Source organism: Mus pahari, chromosome 11, assembly GCF_900095145.1.
Source record: "Mus pahari chromosome 11, PAHARI_EIJ_v1.1, whole genome shotgun sequence".
Classification (NCBI taxonomy): domain Eukaryota; kingdom Metazoa; phylum Chordata; class Mammalia; order Rodentia; family Muridae; genus Mus; species Mus pahari.
Window position 1 is genome coordinate 70073653 of NC_034600.1, and position 24634 is coordinate 70098286.

General features: G+C 42.1%; 1 long non-coding RNA gene across 1 annotated transcript in view; it reads right to left on the minus strand.

Annotated features, from left to right (window-relative positions):
- The window catches only part of LOC110328778, a 40970-nt gene extending 18948 nt beyond the window's left edge, over nucleotides 1-22022 (minus strand). Inside the window, exons 1-2 of the long non-coding RNA XR_002380887.1 lie at nucleotides 21960-22022; nucleotides 6404-6489 (exon numbers count right to left, since the gene is read on the minus strand). This is a non-coding gene — a long non-coding RNA (uncharacterized LOC110328778). The remainder of the gene's footprint in view (nucleotides 1-6403; nucleotides 6490-21959) is intronic.
- Nucleotides 22023-24634: the final 2612 nt, after the last annotated feature.

Consider the following 24634-nt stretch of genomic DNA (forward strand, 5'->3'; position numbering starts at 1 on the left):
AAAAAAAAAACATAATTCTACCTCTAACAACAAATATAACAGGAAGTAACAATCACTTTTCCTTAATACCTCTTAACATCAGTGGACTCAATTCCCCAAGAAAAAGATATAGACTAACAGACTGGCTACATAAACAGGACCCAACATTTTGCTGCATACAGTAAATGCACCTCAGTGATAAAGACAGATAATACCTCAGAGTAAAAGGCTGGAAAACAATTTTCCAAGCAAATGGTCCTGAGAAACAAGCTGGAGTAGTCATTCTAATATTGAATAAAATCAACTTTCACCCAAAAGTTATCAAAAAGGATAAGAACACTTTATACTGGTCAAAGGAAATGTCCAGCAAGACGAACTCTCAATTCTGAACATCTACGCTCCAAATGCAAGGGCACCCACATTCATAAAACTTTACTAAAGTTCAAAGCACACATCACACCCCACACAATAATAGTGGGAGACTTTAACACCCCAGTCTCAACATTGACCAGATCATGGAAACTAAACAGAGACACAGTGAAACTAACAGAAGTTATGAACCAAATGGATCTAACAGATATTTATAAAACATTTCATCAAAAGCAAAATAATATACCTTCTTCTCAGCACCTCATGGTATCTTCTCCAAAACTGACCATATAATCAACCACAAAACAGGCCTCAACAGATACAAGAAGATTAAAATAATCTCATGCACCCTGTCAGATCACCACGAATTAAGGCGGATCTTAAATTGCAACAAAAACAATGGAAGACACACATACAGATGGAAGCTGAACAACGCTCTACTCAATGATAACTTGGTCAAGAAAGAAATAAAGAAAGAAATTAAAGACTTTTTAGAATTTAATGAAAATGAAGAAACATCATACCAAAAGCTATGGGACACAGTAAAAGCAGTGGTAAGAGGAAAATTCATAGTTCTCAGTGCCTCCAAAAAGAAACTGGAGAGAGCTTACAGTAGCAGCTTGACAGCACACCTGAAAGCCCTAGAACAAAAAGAAGCAAATACACCCAAGAGGAGTAGACAGCAGGAAATAATCAAAATCAGGGCTGAAATCAATCAAGTAGAAACAAAAAGAACTATACAAAGAATCAACAAAACCAGGAGGTGGCTCTTTAAGAAAATCAACAAGATAGATAAACCCTTACTCAGACTAACCAGAGGGCACAGAGACAGTGTTCTAATTAACAAAATCAGAAATGAAAAGGGAGACATAACAACAGAACCTGAGGAAATCCAAAATATCATCAAATCCTACTACAAAAGCCTATACTCAACAAAACTGGAAAATCTGGATGAATGGACAATTTTCTAGACAGATACCAGTTACTAAAGTTAAACAGGACCAGATAAAATATCTAAACAGTCCCATATAACCTAAAGAAATAGAAACAATCATTAATAGTCTCCCAACCAAAAAAAGCCCAGGACTAGATGGGTACAGTGCAGAGTCCTATCAGACCTTCAAAGAAGACCTAATGCCAATACTGCTCAAATTATTCCATAAAATAGGAGCTGAAGGAACTGGACCCAACTCGTTCTAGGAAGCCACAATTACTCTGATACCCAGAACACACAAAGACCCAACAAAGATTGATAACTTCAGACCAATTTCCCTTATGAATATTGATGTTAAAATATGCAATAAAATTCTCGTAAACCAAATTCAAGAACACATCAAAACGATCATCCATCATGATCAAGTAGGCTTCATCCCAGGGATACAGGGATGGTTCAATATATGGAAATCCATAAATGTAATCCACCATATAAACAAACTCAAGGAAAAAAACTCATATGATCATTTCATTAGATGCTAAAAAAGCATTTGACAAAAAAAACAAAAAAAAAAACAAACAAACAAAAAAAAAAAACCTTCATGATAAAAGTTTTGGAAAGATCAGGAATTCGAGGCCCATTCCTAAACATAATAAAAGCAATCTACAGAAAACCAGTAGCCAACATCAAACTAAATGGAGAGAAACTTGAAGCAATCCCACGAAAATCAGGGACTAGACAAGGCTATCCACTCTCTCCCTACCTATTCAATATAGTACTTGAAATTCTAGCCAGAACAATTTGACAACAAAAGGAGATCAAAGGAATACAAATTGGAAAGGAAGAAGTCAAAATATTACTATTTGCAGATGTACTTAAGTGACAAAAATTCTACCGGAGAACTCCTAAACCTGATAAACAACTTCAGCAAAATTGCTGGATATAAAATTAACTCAAACAAATCAGTGGTCTTCCTCTACTCAAAGGATAAACAAGCTGAGAAAAAAATTAGGGAAGCAACACCCTTCACAATAGTCACAAACAATATAAAATACCTTGGTGTAACTCTAAGCAAATGAAAATTATTTGTGACAGGAACTTCAAGTCTCTGTAGAAAGAAATCAAAGATCTCAGAAGATGGAAAGATCTCTCATGCTCATAGATTGGCAGGATTAATATAGTAAAAATGATCATCCTGCTGAAAGCAATCTACAAATTCAACGCTATTCCCATCAAAATTCCAACACAATTCTTCATAGAGTTAGAAAGAGAAATTTGCAAACTCATCTGTAATAACAAAAAAACCTGCCTTTAATCCCAGCACTCGAGAGGCAGAGGGAGGCAGATTTCTGAGTTTGAGAGCAGCCTGGTCTACAAAGTGAGTTCCAGGGCAGCCAGGGCTACACAGAGAAACCTTGTCTCAAAAAAAAAAAAAAAAAAAAAACTAGGTTAGCAAAAACTGTTCTCAACAATAAAAGAACTTCTGGTGGAATCACCATCCCTGACCTCAAGCTGTTCTACAGAGCAATAGTGATAAAAACTGCATGGTATTGTTACAGTGACAGGCAGGTAGATCAATGGAATAGAACTGAAGACGCAGAAATGAACCCACATACCTATGGTCACTTGATCATCCAGTGGAAAAAAGAGCATTTTCAACAAATGGTGCTGGCNCAACTGGCGGTTAGCATGTAGAAGAGTACAAATCGATCCATTCTTATCTCCTTATACAAAGCTCAAGTCCAAGTGGATCAAGGAACTCCACATAAAACCAGACACACTGAAACTAATAGAAAAGAAAGTGAGGAAGAGCCTCAAGGACATGGACACAGGGGAAATTTTCATCAACAGAATACCAGCAGCTTATGCTCTAAGATCAAGAACTGACANATGGGACCTCATAAAANTGCAAANCTTCTGTAAGGCAAAGGACACTGTCAATAGGACAAAATCGTAACCAACAGATTGGGGAAAGATCTTTACCAACCCTAGGGCTAATATCCAATATATACTAAGAACTCAAGAAGTTAGACTCCAGAAAACCAAATAACCCTAATAAAAATGGGGTACAGAGCTAAACAAAGAATTCTCAACTGAGGAATACCAAATGGCTGAGAAGCACCTAAAGAAATGTTCAACATCCTTAATCATCAGGGAAACGCAAATCAAAACAACTGTTGAGATTCCACCTCATACCAGTCAGAATGACTAAGACCAAAAACTCAGGTGAAAGCATATGCTGGCCAGGATGTGGAGAAAGAGGAACACTCCTCCATTGCTGATGAGGTTGTAAGCTGGTACAACCACTCTGGAAATCAGTCTGGTGGTTACCAAAAAAAAAAAAAAAAAAAACTGGACATAGTACTAACTGAGGATCCAGCAATACCACTCTTGGGCATATTCTCAGAAGATGCTCCAACATGTAATAAGGACACATGCTCCTCTATGTTCATAGCAGTCTTATTTATAATAGCCAGAAGCTGGAAAGAACCCAGATGTCCTTCAACAGAGGAATGGATACAGAAAATGTGGTACATTTAGACAATGGTGTACTATTCAGCTATTAAAAACAGTGAATTTATGAAATTCTTAGGCAAATGGGTGGAACTAGAAAATATCATCCTGAGTGATGTAACCCAATCACAAAGAACACACATGGTATGCACTCACTGATAAGTGGATATTAACCTAGAAGCTCAGAATACCCAAGATACAATTCACAGACCACATGAAGCTCAAGAAGAAGGATGACCAAAGTATGGATACTTTGATCCAGAGAAACCCTGACTCGAAAAACCAAAAAAAAAAAAAAAAAAAAAAAGAAGGGAACAAAATACCCACGGGAGGAGTTACAGAGACAAAATGTGGAGCAGAGACTGAAGGAAAAGCCATCTAGGGACTGTCTCACCTGGGAATCAACCCCATATACAGTCATCAAACCCAGACACTATTATGGATGCCAACAAGTGCTTGCTGACAAGTCCCTGATATAGCTGTCTCCTGAGAGGCTTTTCCAATGTCTGACAAAAACAGAGGTGGATGCTCTCAGCCAACCTTTGTACTGAGCACAGGGTCCCCAGTGGAGGAACTAAAGAAAGGATCCAAGGAGCCGAAGGGGTTTGCAGTCCCATAGGAGGAACAACAATATGAACCAACCAGTACCCCCAGAGCTCCCAGGGACTAAAGCACCAACCATAGAGTACACATGGAGGGCCCCATGGCTCCAGTCACATATGTAGCAGAGGATGGCCTTGTTCATCATCAGTGGGAGGGGAGGCCCTAGATTCTGTTAAGGCTCTATGCCCCAGTGTAGGGGAATGCCAGGGCCAGGAATCGGGAGTGGGTGGTGTAAGGTAAAAATTTAAGTTTGACCCCCTAAACCAAGTTAAAGCCAAGGAAGAAAATTAGTTATGCCCTAAAGCAGCCTGTTCCTGGAGCTTGGCTGACTACAGCCTGTTCTGAGAACTGGCTGACCACAGAACAAATGATTACCCAAGCCAGGTGATTACCCAAGCCAGTTCAGCAATCAATATCATAAAAACAATTGTGTGATTACCAGGTGTTTCTCCTTGTAACTTTCCACTCCCCGTGTGATTCTTCACTGGTATTTTCAGTATTTTCAAATGACGCCCTCCCTACCCCCCTTTGGTTGTGTTTTTTGTTTTTTTTTTTCCTTTAAATACCCCTTTGTCCAGCAACTCGAGGTTGACTCGTATCCCTGTGTGGGATATGAGTTGACCCATGTGCACTGGTTCCTGTCAATAAACCTTGTGTAATTACAGCAAGGATGGTCTCTTGTGAGCTTCTGGACATCACAAAATCCCGAATAAGGGTATCCCCACTATGGAGTCTTTCAGTGGGTTGGTGGGGGAGTGAGGAGGGGATAGGGGTTTTCAGAGGGGAACCCAGGAAAGGGGATACCATTTGAAATATAAATAAAGAAAATATCTAATAAAGAAAATAGCTAGGCAGGACCCTGCTCTGGAATCACCATTCCGACCATGCCTGAACCTAAAGTCACTCTATCCCAGGCTGATCTTGAACTCAGGAATCTGCCTATGCTTTTACCTGCCTGTCTTTGTATCTTTCTGACAATCTGGCTTACTGTGTAGCTGCCTCTGTTCCTTTAGATTTGTAAAGCTCCTTACACAATTCATATTGCATCCTGACATTTTTTACATAGTTGAGAAATTATGTATCATTGAACTCTGGATTTTTAGAGTTCTTTCCTACAGCCTTAAGGGCTGTTCTGCGGGTCCCCGCATTTCCCATTTTGCTGAGACATAGCCACACCTTTGCCACCTGGACTGGTGCTGTCTCTGATTATCACAGAGTCATTAGCAATGTTAACAGGGAGGACATTCCTCAGAGGAGGAATGTAAAATATGTCCTTATGCCCATAGAAGCCATCAACACTCATGGAGGCCCATGCTGGCCCTGTCCTAAGGGAAGTGAACATGGCACTCTGTCCCATCTAAGGCCATGTCAGACTCAACATTTGTAGACATTAGGCTATAAATTCCATGTTGAAGAAGTGACTTAGTTCGCCCTCTAGCCCATCACAAACATATCCATCCACTTGGCTATGACATCTACCTGGTGTTTACCTGAGCATGGCATTCGCAGGTGGGTTCACATTGGAATGTTGCCATATAAAAAAAAAGAATCACATTAACTCTGTCACTTGCCAACCACAGGCCCATCGTAAACGTTTGCCAAATAAGTGAATTAATAAAGTAATTTACTCATAGAAATCTAATGAATCGTTGATGTGTAGCCAGTTAAACTGGCCAGGGTATACTTGTATCAAGCCTATTTTTACTTACTTTCTCCTTACAAGCAAGTTGGGGGAGGGGTGAAGAGGGAGTAAGAGACTTCATAAAAATAGCTTCACTGGGGCTCAGATTTCTCTGAAACACCTACAAGTGAAGGAGGTTGAGGCTAACAAGAGGATCACAGGTTTCCAAAAACAATCCTCTCTTTAAAAACAGGCAAATTGCGATGCCTTGTAACAGAACTCCAAAACCCCATCACTGGGCCCTTTCTAAGAGATCTCAGTGTTCTGTGTCTTGCAGGACAACTGGCTGTGTTCTTCCAGGGCCTTTAAAGATTGGGCTTTACCTGACTTGGGATGTATCCAGGATCTGTCACTTGACAGAAAATCCTGTAGCAGAGGACATGGGACGACTGCAACTTTTCCTCTGGTTCTGAAGAAATTGATCAACAGCAGGGACAAGTTAACTCACATCTGCCTGTTTAGAAGAGTCACATTATAGGGAAACTGTCCTAATAGAATGTTAATATCCAGGCCAATCATGGAGCTAAGCAGTCTAGGACATAAATATTCTTAGAGAGACCAATGTCTGAGACTACAGTGTTATTTTGCAGACAGAATTCCTCCTTAGATACATGAATTATATGTGATATAAAGGAAAATGAGAATTTAATATCACAATCAGCTCTAGGCCAATTTTTAAATTAAATAGAAATTGAAATTCATGACTGTAATCGTATACCACTCACACCCACACCCACGGGAGGAGAGAGAGAGAGAGAGAGAGAGAGAGAGAGAGAGAGAGAGAGAGAGAGAGAGAGATTAACATACTTCACATCCTATTTTAGAAAGCAAGGTCAGGCAGTGTTGGCACACGCCTTTAATACCAGCACTTGGGAGGCAGAGACAGGCAGATTTCTGAGTTTGAGGCCAGCCCAGTCTGCAGAGTGAGTTTCAAGACAGCCAGGGCTACACAGAGAAACACTGTCTTGAGAAAAAAAAAGAAAAAAAAAAAAAAAAGCCAGGAGCTAGGATGGTAAGACATGCCTATGACACAAAGCAAGAGGAATACAGTTTGAATCCAGCTAGGTTATAAAGTTTGATCCTATCTCAGTTATTTTTAATCAAAAAAGCATTAAATATTTTAATATGAATTTATAGAAGTGTCCTGTGTCTCCTAGAGATATTTTATCTATCTTTATTTTTAAACAATAGCATAAAATAGCTTGCGTCTGACAAAGGCACTTTGTTATTGAGCATTTTATTAGTTACATTTCTGTTGCTATAATAAAACACCATGACCAAGGCTTCTTACAGGACAAACAAAACAAAACAAAACAAAAACAAATGAGAGTTTATTTTGGCTCACAATTCCAGAAAGCTAAAGGTCCGTCATGGAAGGGAAGTATGGTAGCCAGTCATGGTGGTAGGAGCAGGAAGCTGAGAGCTCACGTCTCAGCCAAAGGCACAAAGCAGAGACAGCTTGAACCAGAAGTGGCAGAACAGTGTTGTCAAAGCCCGCCCCCAGTGACACACTTCCTGCAGCAGGGCTACACCTCCTGAGCCTCCCCTAAACAGAGGGGGACCAAGTATTCAGATGCCCAAGACTAGAGGAAACATTTCTCTGGAAACATTCTACATTCTACAGGAAACATTGACTGCTTTAAAGCCTTTGATTGAAGTTAGAGAGCAATCTTCGTAAAGTCACACCGTTCACACACCTACCTACTGACTTCAAGTGTGTCATTTTGGAAGAGCAGCTCGTTCATCCAGGAAAGATTTCTGCCCTCTTCAGCCAACTGATGAAAGCATTAGCAGAAGAAGCACAGAGTCCCGAACTCCTTCCTACTGTGTGCGCAGATGCACAAACACCCCCATGCCTCATCCATCTTCTTTTAACAGCTCAGATAATAGCCCTGAGTTCAGTTATCAGTTTCTCAATTACTCATTCTGACTGTACTTCTGTGAAAACAAAGGCATTTCCATCTCCTTTGCTCTCTCACATTTTCCTTCAAGGCGAAGACCTTGCCCAGAAACTCCTGTGACCTGTTACAGGCCAAGTACTTTTCAGCAAACTGTGTGCTGCACAGAACACAGCCCAGGAAAAATTTAAACACAACCAGCTGACATCCTACAGATTAGGCCTGGGCAAACCAGGAAGACTCAACCAAATAAACGGAACAAAGGGAGAAGAGCTGAAGGCCCAACAAGCAGCTCAAAGAGTCAGATGCAGATACACCCAGCCAATGGACAGAAGCCAGGGACCCCTGTGGTTAAATTAGGGAAAAGCTGGAAGAAGCTGGGGAGGGGGGCAACCCCATAGGAAAACCAGCAGTCTCAACTAACCTGGACCCCTGAGATCTCTCAGACACTGAGCCACCAACCAGGCAGCATGCACCAGCTTATATGAGGCCCTCAATACACGTGCAGCGGAGGTCTACGTGGTCTGACCTCAGTGAGAGAAGATGCACCTAATCCTTGAGAGACCTGAGTCCCCAGGGAATCCAGTGGAGTGGGGGTGGGGAAGTGGAGACATCCTCTTTTTTTTTGAGGGGGGGGTAATGGGATGAAGAACAGTAGGAAGGCAGATGGCAGGGCATAATAACTGTAATAAAAAAAAGATTAAAGAATAATAATTTTTTACAAAATGGAAGGAGCAGTCATAACCTCTTGTAACCTCTAGACTCGTCTTCCCTCGCACATTCTCCCGTGTGAAGGAACCCTGAAGAACTGTCCTTCTTCAATCCAAGCAGATCTCCTAACCTCCCCCACTCCATCCCTATCACTCTGGTCTCGGCATTCCCCTCCCCTCGTATTTGTAAATCCAGCACTTGCTTTCCATTGTCTGCCAGAATCCTCATGCTTAGTGAGGACTGAACAAAGAGAGGAAGACCCACTGATCAGTCTAGAACTCAGGCTGTACCCATCAAGGCCCTTTGAACTAACTATACACAAACACTATCGTCTTCATGACGCAGCCTCAAGGTGTAGGCCAAGAAGTTATGTGAAAAAAAACAGCCTGGCTGAACGAGGGCCCTCAGTGCAGAGAAAGCAACTGACATGGGAGAGGAGCAGAAAGAGCTCTGGTGGGATCGGTGCTTTTCATCTGACTGTGCCCACACCTCTGCCCTTTCCCAGCTGCACAGGTCTTTCCGGAAATTCTTCATTTTGCCTAAGCAATGGTTGAGTTGAGTTTGCATAGTTTACCGTGAGAAAGTGGGTTCTGAGTACCTTGGGGGTGTGTGGCGGGTATGTTCTGTTTTCTCAACCATATCAGAAAGACCTTCAGGATAAGAGCTCATCTCTCGTTGCTTCTGTGACCTCCTCAGTGACCACGGTGGCCTTCGGGACACAAAAGCTACTCAGTCCATGTACCGATACTTTCCCGATAAGTTGTTCAGAACCTCCCTTGTTTCGTTCTCAAACAACACAGAGATTGGAAGCATTTCGATAACAATGTAACTGAGAAACGGTTGGACAACCAAGCTGAGGTGATGTTCTTACAGTAGCCGGCCTAGACCGCCTGATACCCCTATCTTTCATAATCCCCTCCCCTCCTGCACTGGACAAAGATTGTTCTGTGCTGGGCAAACAGCATGCAGGAGAAGGTGTGTCACTCCTGAGATTGGTGTACAGGACTAGAGAGACAGCCCAGCGAGGGAAATGCTGACCGTGCAGTCTGAATCCCCCAAACCCACATAAAGCCAGGCTCAGCACGTGTTCCTAATCCCAGTGTTTACGTGACAGAAGATAAGGACAACAGAATCCCCAGATGCTCACAGAACACCTGACCTAGCATACTAAAGAACAAACAACAAAACCAGAGAACCTCAAACAAAGTCCCAACAAAGTAGAAGTGAGAACTGACTCCTAAGGCTGTCCTCTGACTTTCACGGTGGCACGTTTGTGCCTGCACTTTTACACATGAACACACACACACACACACACACACACACCTAAGATTTCAGGTATACTCTACCTCGTTATCCCTCTTCCTAGCATAACTTTGATGCAGAAAGTCTACTAGGAAAGACGCTGGACTCTAATAATAGTGCTAAAGGCTGGTGCTTTTCTGAAAACTACACGTGTGAGCTAAAACACTGGTTCTTCTGCAAACCTATAGGTGGAACAACAATATGAACTAACCAGTACCCCCAGAGCTCGTGTCTCAAGCTGCAAATGTAGCAGAAGAGGGCATATTCAGCCATCGTTGGGAAGAGAGGCCCCTTGGTCTTGCAAACTTTATATGACCCAGTACAGGGGAAGGCCTGGGCCAAGCAGTGGGAGTGGGTGGGTAGGGGAGCAGGGAGGGGGGAGGNTATAGGGGTCATTCGGGATAGCATTTGAAATGTAAATGAAGAAAATATCTAATAAAATAATTAAAAGAAAACATAAAAAACACGGGTTCTTTTGTGCCATTCGAGATGGCCTCAGAGCCAGGCAACATCTTACTCACAGCCTCAAAAAGAAAATAACTGAGCCTAAACCACCAGCTAGCTATGTCTGGATTTAGGATCTTCTGAAACTGTGAGATCATAAGAGTGGCAGTTATTGCAACCCCTATAGTCCCAATGTTATGTCATGTCAACGATCCAAAGGTCTCCGAAGTAACACAACCTGGCTGTGTTCTTGTTCTTGCTTATTGGGGTTAATAATTGAGGACTAAAGTAAACTCATGAATGAAAAATAAATAATAGTAATCACCAAAAGAGCATCAGAGTGGTAGAAGTGAGAGATCTTGGAGATAAGCACATTTGAAAGAAATCTGAATGCTGTGTTTGCTATGAACCGAACAAGGTTTCGGAACAAGGAACCAATGCCATAGTAAGAAAAAGGCACTGGAAGTCTCAGGAGCTCAAATTAGCAAGTACAGAAAATCAAGAAGAGCAGGAGAAATCAGACTAGAGAATGCTTCCTCCCAGCAGAGGGGCTCCGCTGAGCTTCAGGTTAAGAATACTGGACGGAGTCAAACTAAAACCCAAGGAAGGAAGTTATAGAGAACGACCAGAGGCTAGTGCCCCTCGGGGCTGATCAGGAACACTTTGGGGAAGCTTGCCTTGCTCTATGCCTAGCATTGACCTCCAACCAAACCCACAGCCCGGGTGAGCTCATCGCTGGCTCTCCACTCCTATCCATGCAGTTACACTCTCCATTCCGTAGATTTCCAATTTGAATCGCCTAACTCCTATTTCTCGGCTTCATCAAACACTGCTGATTCTCTTGGACTCAGTTTATGACTCTGGTCCTCCCACAGCACTAATAACTTATCTATCCCACACTAAGAATATAGATCACAGAGCTTTGTACTTGGCTATCTGTCACATTATTGAACCCCCTCCCCCATTCCTTTCTTTGTTCAAAAGCTCTAAGATACTGGTTTTCAGTTCTATCAAGGCCTGGGGCTTCCAAATCCACTAACACATCAAAATCACAACCATAACTGCTTTTTGAGATTGACTAGCTCAGAGTGCTAGGGAGTAGGGTCTAGGAGAGCATCAGGCTAACAGACTGCCCATATGGTTCCTGTGCAGCTTCACCACCAGGCTCTATGGAGAGGCGGGTACATCCAGAAAACTCAAAAAGCAGCTTTGGGTTGAATGGACAGACATCACTACTGCAGATCCTGGAAGTTAAGGCAGATGTTCCCAAACCAGGAAATGCTGGTCCCGGAAGTGATGGCAGGTGCTTCCAAACCAGGAAACTGGAGTCCACAGATCTGACTAACTGAATCCTGACCCTAAAAGAAATCTGATTTAAGTTTTCTTTGCATTCTTAGAAAGATGAGCAACATACCAAGTCAAAGAAAATGTTGGTAGCAAAGGCTGGGGGATGGGTTCGCGGGCGTTTCCTGAAACACTTTCAAATTCTCTGCATTTTTAAATTCTGTAATATGAGGCATTAAATGAAATGGAGAAAGAATTCTACACTTCCCAAACAGAAATTTATTCTCTCCGGATTTCATTTCTGCTTCCTCCCCCACCCCCACTTTATTGTTATGTTTGCTCTTTGTTCTCTATGATGCTTGATTGTGGTCAGAACTCACCTTCTTGTGTCAAGACCATGCCTTTCATACTTGAGATTTGCTCTATAAACATAAAAGGCAATGAGGGAAATATTTCAAACCTTGCAAAACCTCACTCCTGACACTTGGTCTACCCATGGTGTGTTAAAATTATGCATAAAATTATCCAGTCAATCTATCAAAATGATCCTAAATTAAATAGGGAATCATTTTAAAGTATTCTGGTGGGCTTGATGAAGGCTACAGTTCAACAAACAATGTAGAACAGCCTGACTTGGCATTCCCAAGGCTGACCTTAGGAGCAAAGGCAGGTGCTCAAAAAACTTTAGAACTGATTCTAAAGAGACATAAATATCCAATATGGAAATCATGCAGGTTGTTCAGCATTATTTTAGCAACATGGCTGTAATGGTTAATCTCAATTCCCAACTCCAGTTCCCTGGGTGTTGGCTGCACAGCTCTCCCCTCTGCTTTTCTTCTACAAATTTACCTACCTACATCTTTCACTGTCCAAATGTGATGCCCTGTTACAGTGTTTGTTCTTCTGAACTCTTTGTGGGGTTGTTATCATTCCTATTTTACAAATAAAGCATGCATGGTATTACCAAGGTAGACATGGTCTTGCAGGAAGTACCTGGCTAAATCAACGTCAGGGTGTATCTCAGGTGAGGGTTGATTACATATTTTCATGAACTTGAACCCCTGCACAGCAGATATCTCAGGCATGGCATGATGTAAGGGACATTACAATTTTAAAAAAAAAAAAAGTATTTCTTGTGTGAAAATTCATTTTTGCACACCACAGAACCTTCCCCTACGCCCAGTTCTCCTCATAGCCCCAGGGTTGAGCTTGGGCTTCTGATGTGTCCTGCCAGGTCCGTCCTTCCTGATAATCTGGTTCAACTGAAAATGGTCTTATCAACCTTATATCAGCCTTGTTTCCTAACTGTGACGCAAGTACAAATAGCTGTGACCTACCTACCTGTTTCCACTCAAGTCAGGGATAGTAAAAATGTTCTTGTTAGTAGAGGCAGAAAACGTAAACTTCTAATGTAACAAAGTATGAAAACAGAGAGCATTTTACATAAGGCACAACATTTGACTTGCTAAGACCAGTTGCCAGGATAATACTCAACTGGAAAAGAAAAAGATAACATTTATTGGGTTGACAAACACATGTGCTTTCTGGACTAGCTGATTTAAACACTGGAAACTCCAAAACTCCAATACATGTCTTCATCTTGCTTTAACCTCTGACCTAGCATGTACCCAAAGAACCCAAAATGTTTTTTTAAGGTGTGGTAGTAGTCATTAACCATGTTCACCTCAAAGACAGAGCTATCTTACACTCTTGAAAACCATATAAAAAAGAAAAAGAAAACACGGTGGTGGCTACAAATATAATGACTAAGAAAAGAACTTCTGAAATACCAAATGTCATTCAGTGGATTGTCCTCTGCAGCCTTCCTTTAGGAGTTATCTGGGACATTTGTAACTTATGAAAAAATTTAATTATGAAATAATGCGTGCAAGAGCTTTCATATATTCACATTTAAAATTAACATGAATAGTGATGGTGTTCCATTCTAGGGCACTCACCCATGTCTGGCCGTTTTGGTTTAATTAAAACTTACATCGTGGATTTAGCCCGCGGCAGTCCTTTGAATTGTACGCCATGCCATCATTCTCTGTTCTGTACCCAGACATGTTGTGCTGACAGTTTTATTTCCCTGAGGAACCAGTGTGAGTGAACCCAAGAATGCAAAACTACCCTTTACAGTTTGCCTTTGGGTAAAGAGGTAACTAGTTTCTGGCTGCTTGGCACGTAATTAAGGACCTGTGAGAAGACGGGGTTTAATGGGAACATTGGTTAGAGGGATCATTTGGAAAAGGTAAGTCTAAAGGAAGCATCACACTTTGTAGAGGATCAAACTGGTGGCAAAGCTGCATTGAAAAGAGAGAGCTGGGTGGAAGGAAGGAGTCAGGAGGGATACGATGAGAGTGTCTGATGATCAGAACTGCCAGACTGTTCCCACCATGGTTAAAGTCAGCAGAGTCGGGCGGCAAGTCTCCAAAGTCAAGACCATGTCTGCAATGGAATCTAAAAGTCAAACAGAAAGAGCTAATAAGGGAAGAGAGAGAGGTGGATCCACCATCTATGTAAAAAGAAACCAGGGTAGGCTCGTTTTACAAGTAGAGTGCCAATTGGAAGAGTATAATCTCCAATCCAGTTGGGAGAATTCAACACATCATGGTCAAGTACTGGGAAGGAACTTAAAATAATTTGACCCTTTGAGTATTTCCAGGTTCTTTTGGTTAAAGTTAAGCAGTGTATTTGGTACTCATTAAAGCTATTTACACATATTCCAACCACTGTACTCAGGAACTCGTGACCAAATTTTGTTTCCTGGTATTCATACAGTGATGTTAGTCCTGTGATGAGTCCTGGCTAAGGCATAACGTAAGAGCACTCCCCTTCTGAGGAGGTTACTAGTTCATGTCTTCAATTATTTATAGTTGAAAAGGCTTTAAGTTTTATGGACTAGCCAATCAGAGATAATACAGTGTGTTCATTAAGTATCCAGCGTTTGAGCTACAGTAGAGAAGGTGCCTCCGGGCTGACAGTTTTAAGTTCTAACAAATCTAGCGAGCCATTTGTCCAGCCTCTAAAGTCTGGTAAATTCTGGTATAAAATTAGTAAAGTCTGAAGCTGGGGAGAGGAGGAAGTAAATGGCTCAAAGAGAACTACCATCAAGAAAGAGATAACAAGCTGTCAGCAAGAATAAGGCCCCGGCAAGACTCTGAGAAAACAGACTTCCCCATTCAAGACAGAATGAAGCAAAGCAAGCAGCCTGAGACCCTGTGGTGAAGGATTAACTACATCTACCTTCAACAGAGTCCCTGGCTACACCAAGACACTGACTAACAACACTACAGAAGTTGGAGTCCCCCATGGTCAGCATAACCTACGAAGGTGGCATTAGACTGTGGCCCATAGAAAATCTCAGTGATGCAAAGACATATGCCCTATAGCTTGTGAAGACAGTTAAATATATGTTTTAGTGATCAAAGAGGCAAGATTGCTTAATAATTGGCTTAATAAAAAGGCTTTCATTCCTTAACTATGCCAAGTAAATGAAGTGTTGGAATATCAAATGAATTCTCTGCCAATTATACGTTATATATTGAGAAACCAGAACTGCTTTTAGTACCAAGAGTTACCAAGATTGAGGAAATTCTAGCCACCAAGACAGGAACCTCCTTGCTTCACTTTTCCCCTTGGGGTGTTGCCAAGAGACCTGCAAGAGACAAGCTGAAAGAGCAAAGTCATGGGCGGGATCTTATTCTGCCCAGAGAAAAGAGCTGGGATGTTTAACCAAAAGCACCTCACTCACTAACGCCCACTACCTTTACGACATCACGTAAGAAGCCCACAGAAAGTCATCAAGGCAGGATACGTGTGTCAGATCTTAAAGGCAAGGATTTTTCAAGATCCTTTAAAACTTTAGCCCTAGGATAGACTTCTTTTCCAAGAGAAAGTAAAGCCAACTTATATGATTCTACAGGTCGAATGATGACCTAAGCACCCTAAAACAAGAAAATAAATGATATGTTTGCTTTACACAGATCACCATCCCTAACCCTGAGTTTCCTTAGGCAAGAATTATGTCCATAAACTGATTTGGCAACCATCACTTTGCATAGCATAGACATTAGTATGTTGGGTAGGCATTTAACATTCCCTGGGGACTCCACTGGAAGAAGGAAATGGAAAACCAGACATAGCAATAAACCGGAGTAGAAGGGCCTGTTGGCCCACATACCAGACAACTCAGTAGTCTGGAGTTTCATCATCTTGCTTCTCTCAGGTCTGAGCTCCAGATATTATCTTCCATAGCATCTCAAACCAAACCCACTCTAGAAACAATGCCCCAGGTTTCCCAAGCACTAAATCCAGAAGACCATTTAACTAAAGCATTGTAAGTAACATTGAAGTCTGGCCTTCAAGTAAGTGGGGATTCTGTCGCACCCTCTCTAGTAGTGTTTGATGACATTACTCTACAATGTCACTCATTCTCCAGGATGCTGCTGTAGAAAGCCTTTCCCAGACTCCCTCTGTATACCCAGGAATATGTCATAGAGAATATACCCTTGTGACAACCCATATAGACAAACCCTCAAGTAGTAGAGGGGCCAAACAAGAAAAGAGCAACAAAATAAAAGATGTGTTCTGACAAGAATAAAATAGAACTCAAAGGGGAATTGAATGCTGAGGAAACTATCAAATTTAGGCAGAGGAGGGTAAGGAAGTGGCCGGCTAGATGTGTCATCTCTGTCAGAAGACGAAATGGCAAAGCAAAGAGCTAATGCTGAGGGTGTGAGGTCTGCACTGACACAGGGGGAGGAAGGTCAGTTTGGTTCCATACGGAAAATTAGATATAAGACATAGAGGTGATCCGGCATGAAAGAAAATTCCATGAAAGTTTAAGTGTGGCAGCTATTAATGAGATTGCATTCGGCTCTGGGGTACTAAAGAACAGAAGAGCTGAGGAGACATACTGGATACTTTCTAGATGGTTTCCAGATCAGCAACATGGCAAAGGAACAGACCCTAAATATATCTTCATTTCCTTAATTGTAGGCTCAGGGGTGCACCTCTTTTTTTTTTTTTTTTAGATTCATTCATTTTATTTATATGAGTACACTGTAGCTATCTTCGGACACACCAGAAGAGGGCATCAGATCCCATGCCAGATGCCATGTGGTTGCTGGGAATTGAACTCAGGACCTTTGGAAGAGCGCTCAGTGCTCTTAACCACTGAGCCATCTCTCTAGCCTCCTTGGGGGAGCACCGCTTACCCAGAATCTGACATCCAGGGATTAGTTCCTTTCCTTGGCATGTGTAGTAAATATTTCTGAAGCAACGTCTATGTCCCTATGGAGCAGGGCATAGTGTCATTGTAGTGTCATTGTTACTCTCTGTTTTCCTAAACTTGACCCACACTGCACGTGTGTCAGCATGGTTTGGGAGGAGAACATTTAACTTTGTGAACCAATGGGACAAAATACCAGTTTGCATTTATTTAATCTACAAAAGTATGATTGTCCGTTTGGCAGCTGGGTCACTCACATGAGAACAACCCAGTAAGAATGCAGCGCACTCTTATCCCTATCGATATGGAGGATTCATTGAGGCTTTTTTTAGGATGAGAAGATAATCAGTAGAAGATTTGAGCAGATATTTTAGAAATGAGAGCACATGTCAGAATTCAACGTTAATCAATAAAGAAAATCAAAACAAACCATAACCACCATGGCGCACCACACCACCTCTCACCTCATCTGTGATGACTAACAAATGCTGATGTGGACATTAAGGGGGTAAAAGCCTTTCACAATGTGCTGACACAACTTCCCATGGTGAATCCACTTCAGATGGCAATGTGGCTCCTTAGAAAGCCAAACTTAAACATAGAGTAACCGAAGTCACTAAGAGTCCCCGGCCATTTCATTCTCAGCAATCCATTCAAAAAAAGAAATAAAAGCATACATCCCTAGGAATGTGCACACCAACACTCTTCCTTTTTTCTTGGAAATTACCATATAATGTATTGGGCATCTCACTGACATTTTCAAACAAAACATGTCATCCAGGTGTTGTCCCCTTTCTTCTCTTTCCAGCGTCCATGCCCTGAGTGTTCCTCTCCACTCTCCATCCTTCATCTCTTTTTTTACCCTTTGTCCCCTTTCTAGGTGTTTTACCTTTATCCACACTTATGCCCATCTGTGAACACACATGAACATGAGAATCCAGGATCCACATGTGACCAAGAACTCACTGCTATCGTCTTGCTGAGCTCGGATTACCTCACTGACTATAATGCTTCCCAGCTCCGTCTACTTTCCTAAAATACTCACGATTTTGTGATTCTTACTATCAGATCAGAATTCCATTGTTTGTGTGTGCCCGTTTTAGTTCTCCTGTCATCTGGCACTGGGCGTCTAGGCTGCTTCCATTTCCTCAGTACTGGGAAGAGGGGAACGGTAAACAGAGACGGCCAATTCTCTGTGCAGTAAACAAAGCAAACCTTCAGAAAACTGCTCCAGCCTTGGGTAACTGGGTCACACAGCAGTTCTATTTTTAGTTTTTTGAGAAACCTCCACGCTGCTTTCCCTGATGACTATTCTAGTCCCCGGTCCTGCTAGCAGTAAATAAGAGTTTCCTGATGACTATCATCAAGAACTCTGACAGCAACATTATTCTTTATTAGCTACTTGGGAATATTCCAAATGGTCATCAAGTGATGGTGGATGAGCAAGATGTGTCGTCATCCTGCAGGGAAGCGCAAGTGACTGAAAGGTTAGTATGTACTACATCGTGAAGGAATCGAAAAAGCATGCTCTGAGTAAAAGAAATCAGTCATGAGACATTGGAACTTTATTTATGTGAGTCCTCTTATATCAACGTCTAGGAAGGACCCATCTACAAAGATTGAACGCGTATCATGGGTTGGTTAAAAGCAGAAGTGAGAATAGAATGTATCTAGGGTGGACATACTAGATGTTTAGGTGATAATAAAAACATTTACACACTGAATTCAGTGTGTCTATGATCCCAGAATTTCAGAGGCTGAGGCAGGAAGCTCCTGAGGTCAGGCCAGGCTGGGTTGCATATGGAGACTTTGCCTTGTAGGGAAGAGCGTGGTGCTCTAAATACAGAAGCAGGAACCTTCCTACTGTTAACTAGCAGTTATTAGTTACTAGGTGAACTTCCTACTGTTAATTAGCAGTTATTAGTTACTAGGTGAACTTTCTTTAGTCTCCTCCTGATTGAAAGTGACCAAAACAGCCCATTTGAACAACATACAACTTCCATTCCTCCCAAAGCATTTGGCACTTGGCCAGAGGATGTCAACACACTCTTAATGCTTTTGATAAAACAGAAAATGTTATGTAGTTCAGGTCTTCGTTATTCTAGGCTAATTTAGGACTGGAAATCAAATACAAGCCTTGACCGTCCCTTTTCTTTATGATAAATCTGACCATCTTCTTCCTTGAGTTGTGGATGACTTCTTTCTGGCAGAATGAGCATCATGCTGGGTTTCCTCATAAATGGAACCAAGAGGGTCTGAGAAATGAGTTACTCGGGTGATTGAGTTCTGAGCATTTAGCACCGAACTTCAGTGGTGCAATAGAGTCCAGGGACATCCAAGCTGTGAAATAGGAGCCTTTCTAAAACTGAGACTTCAGAGGCAAATAAGATGTATGCCTTGCACAAAAGGAGACCAGAACCAACCCAAAATCCCACCTCAGCTTTCTTCAAGGGTGTGAGTGCCGAATGGAAAATAACCCTCAGACCTCAGATGGGTTTTCCGTTCCAAATTCCACTCTCCTGTTGTCTGAAACATGCAGAGCACTGGATTGAAGTTGTCTCTGTGGCAACGTGAGTGAAATCACATGCTGCAGTGTCTTCTTAAGTTCAAACCAAACCTCAAATAATTCCCTCTAATAATCCCCAAAGAAACAAGCAATATTCATCCAAAATTCAGGAGTCACACAGGGGGAGTCTGACCGCCAGGACTTGGATGAGAATCAACAAAAATTAATAGCAACTTAAATAAATACACAAAACTGTGGATGAGAAATTACAAGCCACACGTGAATAATGAATACATTTCATCATTTCTAAGTGGGTTGATTATTACATTTTGGGGTTGTGTGGTTTGGGTTGGGTTGGGTTGGGTTGGGTTGGGTTGGGTTGGGTTGTGTGGGTGGGTGGGTTGGTTGGTTGTGTTGGTTGGTTGTATTGGTTGTTGGTTGTGTTGGTTGGTTGGTTGGTTGGTTGGCTGGTTGGTTGGTTGGTTGGTTGGTTGGGGTTTTTTTCTAAAAAGCTTTAAAACCTGAGCCAGGAAAAAAAAAAAGAAAAGAAAATTTTAAGAAGATGGAATTTCCCAGATCCAAACTATAATTTAGATATAAACTCAATAAGTATAAATACGTAATAACATCCAGAAATTATTGACAATTAGTTTAAATGTAATGAGCATGTACGGGGAGAGGTCTATTTTGAAGACGCGAACGCTGAGGTACTTGTGAACTGAGACTCCCAAGATCTGCCACTCACTCACAAAATACTTCACAAAGGAAAATGTGGAGACAGACAACACGGCAGTCAGTAAGGGATGGATGAAGATAGAGACATACCCAGAAAGATATGAGGATGGAGAATGCCCATCCCAGCCAGACACATGCGCAAAGCAAATGCGCAGCAATGTTAAGTCTAGCTGGACAAATCTAAAGAAATGACAGAGATAATCTTTCTTTTTTCTTTTTCTTTTTTCTTCTTGTGTTTTAAACGCTTCACAATAAAAACTGCAGATGAATTAGAAGGATAGAGAGAAGGAGGGGCGTGGGGTGGGGTACTGGGGAGAAGAAAGGTAGAGGAGAAAGTCCCCTGTCGAAACAGCATGAATGCCTCTCCATCTGCCCAGGAGCCCACGCCTCCCACTCGCCCGTCACCCAGGACTGTGTCTTCCCTGTTGGCAGGGGAGTGAACTGTGGCTTCCTGGCTTTCAGACTCTGCTCTCCCTGTGGGAGAACTGACTTATCTAAGACAAAACTTTTACTAATCTTTCAGCCACGATATTTTTTATTGAAATGAGGCCTCTTTTGTGGCTGTTATCATTTGAAGCTTGCAGAGTGTTCTTTCTCCATCCTTCGCTGCTGAGTGTAGAACTGAAGCCAGTCTTTTCATTCTGAGAAGATGAGTGTACAAACACACACGCACACAATCCCACAGTCACAGCCCAGCTGGCCATGTGAAAATCAAACAATAAAATCATGAATTGGACTTTACAAACACTCCCAGACAGTCTCCTTGGAAGGAATTAAGAATTCAATGACATATCTCCAGGGAAAAGTAAGATGGAATTGTGTCATTTGCAGACATTCAGATAATTAAATCAATGTGAAATTAAAGCCAAAATTCATCTTTGTATTAAAAGTTGCTCACTTCTCTGGCCTGTGCACAGTTGCTCTGCTCTGCAGACATTAATAAGCGATTTAAAAGATTAATTTTAGCACAGATCACAGTTCCAGTGTTAGTACGCTAACACTGAGCAAATAATCACCGTGCTGATGAAGAAGATGAGGGGCCAGGCAGAGTGAAAATACTGCATCACTCTGTCTTGCCCCAAGCAATCCAGCAGCACCCACCGTGCTTTACCTTGGTACACAGTGTGTCCAAGTCTTTAACTCACACAGTTGTGAAGAGAGGGCCTTTGTCAGGTCGTGAAGGCCTGAACTCGACAGACATACACCCTCATGGAGAATGACAACTGCCAAGGTTCTTGACCACAGTATTCATTACAACGATTTGCAGTCACCAACCACTTTCCTACCAGAGTATTCCAGACAGAAGCAAATGTGGCAGCCAGTCTTTGGCCGGCAGCACAGTCCTTTCCTCTCAAGGCAGAACCTTATTCAAATGCTAAGAAAATTTGTGTCTGAGACCTGGAAATGAAAACAGGAATGCAAACTACAAGGGAGCCATGTTCTCCATGGGCGCATGCATATTGCGTTTGCATATGGAAATCTGGGGCTTCTACTTCCTGGCCCAGTATTGTGCTCAAACAATAGTTAACCTCTGTGACCCTGAGTTCCCCCAGCAGAGAAGAGATTCTTGGTACCACTGACAGCGACTTTGGAGAAGAGTAGCAGAGTAAGAGTAGAATAAGAAACTCCACCACGAGAGCCAGGATCAATGAAGGCTACTGTAAAGAGATAGATAGTAAACACATTAAGCTCTTTGAGTGTTGTGGTGAGGAACTAGAACTCCCTAAAAGGGACTGTCTGCAGAGATTGTCTGGTTGGCTAATTACCTTATCTTGGGCTAGCTTTAGCACCCCAGAACAGCCATTCCTTACTTTGTGTTCCGAGCTAACATCCTGTGACTAACACATTAAAGATCCTTGGAATCTGTTGACCTCACAGGCCCACTAGGTTCCATCAACAGAAAAGGTAAGACTATCATCAGACAGCACCTTAAGCCTAAACGAAGTCTCCCCCTCTTACCGCAGCTGCTTCTCGGATGTACCCACCAATGTACTTTAAACTTGCCTTGATTTACAACTTGGTCTCTTACGTAAATCCTCATAAAACTGCTTCCCTGTCGGAGCATGGAATTTGGGCTGTTGCTCCAGGGCCATGGCCATTCAGAATGGCTCCAGCATCAACTCTCTCCCCTTTACGAGAGCTGTGGTTTATGTGTTGACAACCAATCTGTGCAGATACAGCCTTTTTTTTGTTTTGTTTTGTTTTTCAGGAATTTTTGGGTCACACAGCTGAAATCTGGAATGGCCTCTACAGTTTCATGTTTTGAGTATTTTGGGTCATTTTCTTTGGTAGCCTGTAGAACTTTGAGACCTAAGTCCTAGAAGGGAGATGGAGGTTTGTAGGTAGATGTAGCAGTTAAAAAAAAAAAAAAAAAAAAAAAAAAGAGGTGGGGGTGGAGCCTGGAAGATGTAGCTACCTCTGGTTCCAGGCTGGTTCTGTTCCACGTTGCAGTTGTGGTGTGAAAAACTGAACTATATACTCCCTCCACTGTGCCGCTATGCTAATGGTTCTCAACCTGTGGGCTGAGACCTCCCACAGCCTTCCTGCATATCAAGTGTTTCCATTATAATTCATAACAGTAGTCAAATTGCCGTTATGAAATAGCAATGAGATGATGTTAAGGTTAGGGGTCACCACAGCATGAGGAGCTGTATGAAAGGGTCTCAGCGTTAAGAAAGCTGAGAACCCCTGCCTGGTCCCTTCCCCATCATAAAAGTCTCTGCTACAACTGCTCACGGACTCTGCTGGAAGGATGGTTGCCACGGACTACAGGCTGAAGGTAAACGCATGTGCCAGACTGTGATTCAAAAGCTGTATGTGCCGGCAGACACTGAAACTCATATTTTAGACAATTGTCACAGTTCATGAAATAGAAGTCCTTTGTTACGCATCATCTGATACTATAACTACCAAGGTGGACAGTGTATTACCTGACTGCTTATACACCCAGCTCTCAGGAGGCTGAGGCAGGAGGATAAAGCCCCAGACCAGCTGGGCTACATAACGAAACCCTGAAGACAGAAAGAATGAAAGGAAAAAGGAAGAGGAAGGAGGGAGGCGGGAGAGAGACAGAGAGACAGGCATACAGAGATAGAGAGAGTATCACCAGTCTTGGACCACAGGTCACAGAACACTGATTTACACCAGAGATTCTCAGACTCGGACCAGCCGCTGCTGGGAGGGGTGAGTTAACAGAACTACTTCGAGACCGAGACGGGTAAGGTGTGTGCATTTCTTAGGGTTCTTGAGGACATTCCAGATGACAAACGACGTATGGAGGGATAGACACCACAGGTTTGAGGCAAAAGGACAGAAAGGAAAAGAGAAAAAAAAAAAAAATAACTGCTCATCGGCAGGGACCAGATCTCATTAGTCACTTTAATGTCAGGTAAGCCTTCACCAAACGTTAAGCATAAAATGAGACAGAAAGAAAAAAGATCAATATATTAGACTTTCAAAACGATATTAATTAGTACTATATATGTGTTTCCCTGGATAATTCTAGTCCATGGTATCTACAAGCTAATCTTAGTACCTCCCTTATCTGCTCAAAACCTTTGTTCGAGGAATCTTAGTTCTGTGAGACTCAAAAAACGTGTTAACAATGTGCTATGCCTTTAATTCCCACCCCCACTCCTGCCCTCCACCTTGATTTCCTAGCAATTATCACCTCTAATGGACTAGATAAGTTACCTGGCTGTTATGATTATTCCCAATATTCTGTCCCTGACAGCACTCCTAAATTCTTAGAGCGCCAGCCGAAGTACAACAAGGAAAGCAAATGTGTACCTCTATATCTGAGAAACAGTACCTGGTGCTGTTGCAAGATTGTTGACTAAATGAATGCATAAACAAAATACTAATCTATTTAGATGTTAGTTTAAAAAGACGTGTGAGACCATCTCACGCTTCCCAGAACTTTGTATTTCTTTTTAAACTATTTTATTTTATTTTAAGATTTATTTATTTACTTTATTTATAAGTACACTGTGGCTGTCTTCAGACACTCCAAAGGAGGGCATCAGAATCTCATTACAGTCGGTTGTGAGCCACCATGTGGTTGCTGGGAATTGAACTCAGGACCTCTGGAAAAGCAGTCAGTGCACTTAACCAGTGAGCCATCTCTCCAGCCCCAGAACTTTGTACTTGAAGAGAACTCTGTACTTGTTTACAGACATCTCAGAGACCATAGGAGAAAATTGCATAGAAGGACGCAGCCTTCTAGAGCTTTATCATCTGAACTGCAGGTTTGGTCTCTAAGATCACAATTTAACATTAAAAGAGCCAGACAATCCTCTCATTCAACCATTCTTTGATGGACAAGTTCACTATTTATAACTCTGGTCCATCCCGCCATACCAACTCACTTTGGCCGCACCCACTTGAACAAGACATGCGCAGCATCAAGCCAGTCAAGTTTCCGGCACTGAAGAGGGATTCT